Source organism: Pistacia vera, unplaced genomic scaffold (genome assembly GCF_008641045.1).
Source record: "Pistacia vera cultivar Batoury unplaced genomic scaffold, PisVer_v2 Contig572, whole genome shotgun sequence".
Lineage (NCBI taxonomy): Eukaryota > Viridiplantae > Streptophyta > Magnoliopsida > Sapindales > Anacardiaceae > Pistacia > Pistacia vera.
Window position 1 is genome coordinate 209287 of NW_022196415.1, and position 8654 is coordinate 217940.

Here is an 8654-nt window from a genome sequence, read left to right on the forward strand (position 1 = left end):
TAAATATTAGATCATTAAGAGATAAAATATATAATAATTTTATAGCAAAACAAAATTTTGGTCTTATACGGCCATTCATTAAAAAAAAAAAAAAAAAAAAAAAAAAAAAAAAAAGGGAAATAACAAGTTAGACTCGTTTTACTGTTAGACATAAAATTTTAAATTAATTTTTTCCTTTTTTTTTTAAATTAAAAACAAATTTTGATAACCGAATGTGTATTGTAAAATTACAAGCTTATAAAACGAAATGTAAACAAACATAACCCAATATAGTCTAAGTTATCCATTGAATGTAAATTGTCTTAATATATAAAAGTAAATTGAGGGGTAAATATATATTTAATTAAATCAATTATTGATATTTGATGGGGGTACACATGTAAAATCAATTTCCAGATGGGCAAAACTTTCGCTTCGTTTGGTTGGATTTTGGGAATACTACTTTTAGTATTCCCAAAAAAGTTAAACAGTAAAATACTCAAAAACTCACATATTATTCAACTTTATTCAACATTTTTTAAACCCCCTAAATTTGTTAATTCAATTAAATACCCCTAATATTTTTAATGTTTTTGTTACGGCGACTCTGGCCACCCTCCGGCGGTGGTGGCCGGGTCGTATTTGAGGGTGGATTGGGGATGTTTTTGTTAACTTTAATGTTTATTATAAGGGGGTGTTTTGTAAAAAAAACAAACTAGGGGGTATTTTATAATTGTAAATCCTACATGTAATACCCACCCAATTCAACTTTTTTTTTTAACTTTTTTAAAAAAACTTTTCCCAAAAACACAAAATTGTGAACCAAACGGAGCCTTTTTGTCTCATATAATTTAGAGTAAGGACTTTTTTTCAATCCGGATTTGCTTGATGATACCTTTCCACCAAAAAAGTTTCAAAATACAAATTTACTATCCAAAATTTAATTATGTTACTTCCAAATACAATTTCTTTAGGGTTTGCGATTAGAAACGAACAAAGATTAAACTGTGATCGCCATGCATGCAAAGATTTATAATTAGGCTACAACCAATTGTTGTCATTTTCCAATAATTGTGAGAATATTAAGGTAATTCTTTAAAAAAAAATCTATCTATATTTTATATTTGAAAGTCCATCTGTATTTTGTTATTCGGAAAATTACTGGCACTGTGTAATAAGTACTAACCTAAAATAGAGGTGGAAAATTGGGGGGGTTAGGCAGGTCAACCCTAACCGGCCTAGAAAAATAGGGTTAAACCCGGCAGTAACCCCGGGCGGGCTAGGTTGCACAATGGCAACCGCAACCCAGCGGGTTACTGTTGTCTCTTTTGCAAGGGACCCGGCAACCCACCGGGTTGGCTGTGTGCAAGCCGGGGTTGTAACGGCAACTCGCCAACCCGTCGGGTTGCAACAACAACCTGGCGGGTTGGCCGAAAAAAATAAAAAAAAATAAAAATTTTATTTTATTTTTCAAATTACCCCTTACCCTGAAATATAGCCGTTTTATAGCCGTTGGAAGGGTCTTTTTCGTCATTTTTCTTTCCCATTTTTTCCTATAATTGGCCCTAAACTCTCACATTTTTCTCAACACTCAAATTCTCATATTCTCTAATCTCTAATCTTCAATTATTCATTTATAGTTTTTGCAATTGCTAATTTTTAATTTTTATAGTTTTTGCAATTTTTAATCATATTTCCAATTTTCAAATTCCAATTTCCATACTCCAATTCTCTTTCTTTAATTTTCATTTCTTCTACATCAATTTTTTTTAACTACAATGGATAGATATTTCTCTCCCATCAATTAAAATGATGACAGAAACTACTATCCTAGTCTAGTCCCGCTGATTTTACTAACATAAATGCAGGAGGAGATTGAAATAGTCTCGCTTTCCCATTCTCAGAATCCGATACACCTCAAACTATGCCCCCGTTCCAACAGCTCCCGTGGGTCTAGAAGTCGTCCTTGTAATCGGTGCTCGTCAAACTTCATCTCAAGCTGAGGCGGGATCATCAACTATTGTCAGAAGTTAAGAAGACACACATAAGCGTTTAGGCGCATTTCGACAAGTTTTACGAGACAGAAAATGGCGTTCAAGTCAAGAAGCGAGATCAAATACTGTGGAAATATTTATAAAGCGATTCAGGTAATGGTACTAGTACTTTTAAAGGCATGCTAATAAACATATAATCAACATGGAAAGAGAGAAAGCAATCAAACTCAAATAACTAATGGGTACTAATTGACGTTATAGTTCTGATGTATATGGGAACAGTTAGCTTTATATATTGTGCAAAGATCAACTATACTATTAATATGGCTGAAGATAAATATTTTGAAGAGTTTGTTCAAAATTCATTTTTTCCAGGATTTAAAAGTTATTCTAAAACTTCAACTAGAAATGATTTAATAAAATTGTTTAAAAAAAATGAAATTAGAATTAAAAAATAAAATACATACTGTCATATTGTGTTGCTTAACTGCCAATAGTTGGAGTGATAGAGCTAAACAAGATATATTTGTGTGATAGTCATTATTTTAATAATGAATGTAAATTAAATAAATCTTTATTAGGATTTAGATTAATGGATGTTGATCATACTGGTGAACAAATTTATAATAAAATTGTTGAAGTTTTAGAAGATATGATGTAGTTAAAGTGATAAGTTTAACTTTAGATAATGCAAGTTCTAATAGTAAAGCTATAGATTATTTTCAAAGTAATTATCCTTTATATAACATTTGAAGTTTTTCACCAACGTTGTGCATGCCATGTTATTAATTTAATTGTGAAAAGTGGTATGAAAACAATTAAAGAAAATATTAATAGAATTGAGATTGTTTAGTGGATTACTAGTAGTAATAAAAAAAAGAAATGCTGAATTTCAAAACGCTTGTATAAAATCAAATATGTCTCCTAGAACTTTTGTTAGACATGCATGTTAGATGGAATAGTATTTATTAATGCTTGATTCATGTTTACCTTATGCTAATATAATTAGTTATTTTATAGCAAATAATAGAGGTCTCATTATTTGGTAGAAAATGATTGGCAAATATCTAAAGTATTCATTCTTTTCTTAAAACTTTTACCAATCCACTTTAAAACTTCTGGTATATATTATCCTACTACTCCATTGGTAATACATATAATTATAAAAATTTCTGAGTTATTTATAAAAACAAGACAATGTAATTTTAAATGCACCAATAAAGGCAATGAAATTTTTTTTTTTTTTAATATTGGGAATCCATTCCTTTTTTATTTAGGTGCTATATTTGATCCTAGAATTAAATTAGCAGGTTTAGAAAAGGTTTTGACAATTTATGTGAAAATTTACAAACCGAAGTATATGCCAATCAAAAGGAGAGGTAAAAATAACACTTTTCGAAGTATATTTCCAGTATGAAAACAGGTATGGGAACCCGCAAAGAGGCGAAATATCCAGGAAGCTGCATCAGAAGAAACAAATGAAAACTTCTACTCTTGGGGTGCACTGAATAGGCCGAAGAGGACCCGAATCTGAAGCACAACCTTTTCAGAGGCTACACCACCACCAACAACAACAACAATGTACTGTCTTCCATGCAGTCGCAGAGTAATGGCTTCAACAATATTTGACAACCCCTGAAATGTTACCAGTAGATCCACAACAGAGAGCCAATATTGATCTCTTAGACTATGGGAGCCAGAAATGTATTTTTCTGATATTATTAAGACTTGTCTTGGATGTTTTCGCTGTCCTGTCTCAACCGTCTCATCCGAACAAACATTTAGTGCAAGTGGAAGAATTTTAAATGAAAGGAGGACTAAACTTAACCAAAAATGATTGAAATCTCACATGTCTTCGAGATTGGAAACGGTCGCGCCATCAAGGTCAATACAAGGTTGTTGACAATACTTTAATAGAATCATTTCATTTGTATAAAGATGATATGGATGAGGGAGGTCCTAGTGAACCCCAAAATTAGTTGTTTTGTAAATTGTAACTTGTAAATTAATTGTAATATTGCACTCTTTTTTCCTTACCAAGTTTTTGTTCTATTGGATTTTTCTTGGTGAGATTTTTAACAAGGCAATAATTATTGTAATTTCTTATTTTATTTTTTAATAAATGAATAAATTTAATTATTCTTATATTACAATTTTAATGTATTAAAATTGAATTAATATTTGGAATGTTTTCCAAAAAAAAAATTAATTTAATTTAATTATTGATATTTGAAAAGAAATTAGCAATTAACTAAAAACAATTACATTTATAAATTGTTAATTATTCATTTGAAAAGTTAATTAAACATTTAAACTTAAATAAAATAAAACAAAACAAAATTAAAAAAAAAAAGTCAAAAAGCAGGTTAACCCGGCCCAACCCGGCAGGTTAGGGTTGGCGGTCCGGGTTGGGCCAGCCAATTCTCTAATGTTGGCGGGCCTAACCCGGCCCGCCAATGTCGCCGGACGGGTCAGGACCGACCCGCCATTTGCAGCAACCCGTCGCGGGCTGGGTCGGGTCGAACCGGGTGGGTTGCTTTTCCACCTTTACCTAGAAACATTACCAAATAAAAAATAAAAATAGTTAGAATTACTCACAACGCATATACAGTAAAAACTCTCTATAGTCATAATGATAAGATTAATTAATTTTATTACTATGAGGAGGTTATAATTTAATAGAGGTGTAGCTATAAAAATTTCTTATTTTATAATTAATGTTTTAGTAGTATAGTATTAGGATTTCAATTCATATTTTAATAGTATTATGTTTTCAATTCAGCGTTTCAATTGCCTACTTTTTAAACGAATAGAAGATCGTATCTTAAAACCAGTAAAGATAAGTGTCCTTGATGAAATTGTAAATACAGTTGCTGCATGGTTAAACTAATATGAAGCCATAAACAATTGCTAATTGTTTTAAGCATTACAAAATTAGGATCCCTGATGTCGATGAATTGCAAGTCATAAATAAAGTGGATGAGAATAATGAAAGAGTTATTGTAGAATTGAGTGATCAGATTTGACAACTTCACTACACTAATCGAATGAATATTAATATTTTCCTTAATAATTCAAATGAGCAACAAGTCATGTATACATTAATTGAAGAAAAAATCATTGTTACAATTACACACGAAAAGAAAGGAAATAATCATGAAGATGATAGTATGGAAATACAAAAAGTTTCGTGCAAAAAAGCTCCAAACATGCTTGAGAAGCTATAAATATTTTGGCTTCAACAAGAACATGTTCATGCTAGCGAGGAATGTACTCGCAAGTTAAAAGATATGATAATAACTCAAAGGAAAATGATAGAGTTACTGAAAATTGCACACCAAATCTATACACCGAATGACGTGACAAAATCATGACCGTCGGTTAATATTAATTTATAATTAATCGACGGTCAGGATTGTGCCACATCATTTAGTGCATGAATTCGGTGCACTATTTTCGGTAACTGTAGTAATACTTTAACTCTAAAGCATAAATCATTCTCCTAAATAATTTTAAATAAATATTTTATTTCATCTTAAACCTTTAATGTAACAAACACTTTTTTTTTTTCAATATACATATAATCATTACTATATGGAGATAACATTCCTTAAGACAAGAATTAGAAAAATTATAACTTATTACAATGTGGAGTTTATTTTTATTTATAACTATCTTAAGTTGAGAATAAAATTTTTGATGACTATGTAGAATTTATTCTTATATAGAGTATCACTATATAGAGGTTTTACTGCAACAATATTTAAATAAATATAATATATAAAATATTTCAATATTTATTACATGGTTATTTAGATCATAAAAATAATAATAGTTAAAATTACTCAGGATTGATATAACAATATTTAAATAAAAATAATACATAAAATATTTCAATATATATTACATGGTTATTTACTATTTAGCTCATCAAAAAAATAATAGTTAGAATTACTCAGGATTGATATAACAATATTTAAATAAATATAATATATAAAATATTTCTATATTCATTACATGGTTATTTAGCTCATAAAAATAATAATAGTTAGAATTACTCAGGATTGATATAACAATAATTAAATAAATATAGTATATAAAATATTTCTATATATATTGCATGGTTATTTAGCTCATCCCCCGTTAGCGGCTTAGCCTCTCATATATCTAAAAGAAAAGAATAGGATTTAATCCTGAGAATAAATCCACAAATAATTCTTGTTTCAATTTTCTCGCTTCATTTTCTTCTTCCTCTTCTCTCAACGCTCCACCGTCTCCCCCACGACCTTCTCTTCAGGTTCCCGGTAACTCTCCTTTACAATAGCTTTACATTCTTTGAATTTGTTTGCTGGGTTTTAGTTTAAATTTGGTTCTATACTTCTGTAGATTAATATAATCCTGATTCATTGCTTGTAACTATTCAATTTACTGATTCATGAATTATATTATTTTTCTGTTTTAATTTAATTTTTTTTCTGGGTATGAGTGACATATGTGATATCTAGAGCAAGGACTTTTTTTTCCTTTTTGTGGGAGCTGAAATAATTAAGGCTTTGTTGTTTTTGAATGCTGGTTGTGCTAATTGAGAGCCAAAAGTATAGTGTGTGTTGGACTTGAGAGTGCTTTGGGAACTGCCAGAAGTGCTTTTAAATGTTCAAAAGTGGCTTTGGGTTAATTTTGTGGAGCTGGGTTTGAAATTGATTTTGAAGGAAGTGTTTTTCTAGTAGAAGTGCTTTTTATGAAAAACACTTAAGTGTATCTTTCTGAAAATGTTTATTAAGTGTTTTTTTAAAACTCACTTTACTCTTTAAGAGCTGTTTGTTGCCACGAGATAAATAGAGAATTATCTAGTGCTTCTCCCAAAAGCACTTGTTTAAAAGCATTTTTATTGGTTTCAGCTAGACACTACAATAGAGCTTACAGCTTTTAGCTTTTAACTATTTGACAACATTTTCCAGAGGCACGTCCCAAACTCCCTATGATTATCTGGCAAAATTGTGGCTCTTTGTAGTTGATGTTTCACTACTTTCGTATTTTGAATTGCAGTTAAAAAAAGATTTCACTCGGTTAATTTCTGAAATTTGAGTTGTGTTGCAAAAGGGCAAAAGCATGCTGTTGATGTTAGGGGAGATTATACTGCCGTCCTGAATGGTTTCTTGAATAGAATGTTGGGTTCTGTTTGTTTCCTGAAGTATGTGCTCAAGCTAAACCTCTATATACAATACAGTGATACACGTTAACAGAGTGGTCTTCAACTTGTTTCTTGATAGTTTCATACACATATCAGTAGTAACATTCTGAGTTTAACTTTGAATTTATGCAGGTTTCCTTCACCTCAACATGATGGAAAAGGTATACATTATTTGATACAAGGACTGTTAGTGTTTGAGATAGGGGTCAATTTGGAATGATGTAAAATGAAGCAAATGGAGGTGCCAAAACTTAGGAAATGAAATAAGTAGGGTTATATGTTTTAATTGACACCATATAATCTTTTATCTGAGGCATAAGGTGGCTCTGCCACCGGGAACTTATGCTCAAATTTACATATTTGCTTTATTTGCTGGGAAAGGCATAGCCTAAAATCCACTCTCTCATCGCAGATATTATGATTACAGTGCTAGCACCGATCTTTCTTGTTAGGTCTTTAGGGTGAGATTAACTACTTAGATTCTAGTTTATCAAGGGGAATAAGTTCTTCTAGCAGGCATGTTACAGTGATTTTATCTTCTAGGATTTGAAACATTTTTTAGTTGGGCGTTGTCTGGCAAAAAAAAATTCAACCATTGTAAGAATAGGTTATAAACTTGACTTCGATGAATCTTTGAATGCCTTCTACTTGTGAGTTATGGGACAATGTTGGATTGATTTGATTACTTTCGTTTACAAATGATTATCTGGACTCTTTGTTCAGAGAACTTAGATTCTTGTTCTCTCTGATGTAACTCTTGGCAATTATGTCACTTCTTGATATTGATTTTTATCACGGTTTAGAATTTGACATTGTAGCATAATTGTTGCAGTGAGAAGTTCCATTTTAATTGACACATTTCTGTATCTACTATGGATGCTACGGAAAGAGAAACCAAGTCTAGGAATTCAGACTGTATATCTGTAGAGAACAACAAATCATCGGTTCAAATAAAGTTATTGTTCTTTGCTAGAGCTCGAGATTTAACCGGTTTAAGTGATTTGCCACTGGAAGTATCATATGGTAGTACAACTGAAGATTGCTTGAACAAGTTTGTTGCAAAGTTTCCAAGCTTGGAAGAGATCTGTGGCTGCATGGTTCTTGCTTTAAACGAGGAATATGCAAATGACTCGATTATTGTTAAAGACAAAGCTGAATTGGCCATTATCCCTCCTATAAGTGGTGGCTAATTATTTGCATTCATAAGGAAAATAGAAGAATACAAAGTTGATGACTATATATATTTATTTTATATTCAAAAGAAAAACAAATGACCTTAAATAATTTTATTCTCTCGTCAGTGGAGTTATTTTTTACACACTTCATATTCGGAATTTTTTTTTCTTTTGTGGCTTGATTTAATACAATTAAGACGTGGTATGCTACAAGTAAATATCTGCACAAAAATGAGTGCTAATTTTAGGATGAGTGATCAGTTTAATTCAATTCACATTAGATGCTAGAGGAAATGTATCTCAAGTACACCAGTA

At 30.9% G+C, this 8654-nt stretch overlaps 1 long non-coding RNA gene across 1 annotated transcript; it reads left to right on the forward strand.

The window, feature by feature from the left end:
* Positions 1-6125: 6125 nt before the first annotated feature.
* LOC116109130 lies at positions 6126-8489 on the forward strand. Its single transcript, XR_004124733.1, has 3 exons — positions 6126-6277; positions 7297-7325; positions 7997-8489. It is a non-coding gene; the product is annotated as an uncharacterized LOC116109130 (long non-coding RNA).
* Positions 8490-8654: the final 165 nt, after the last annotated feature.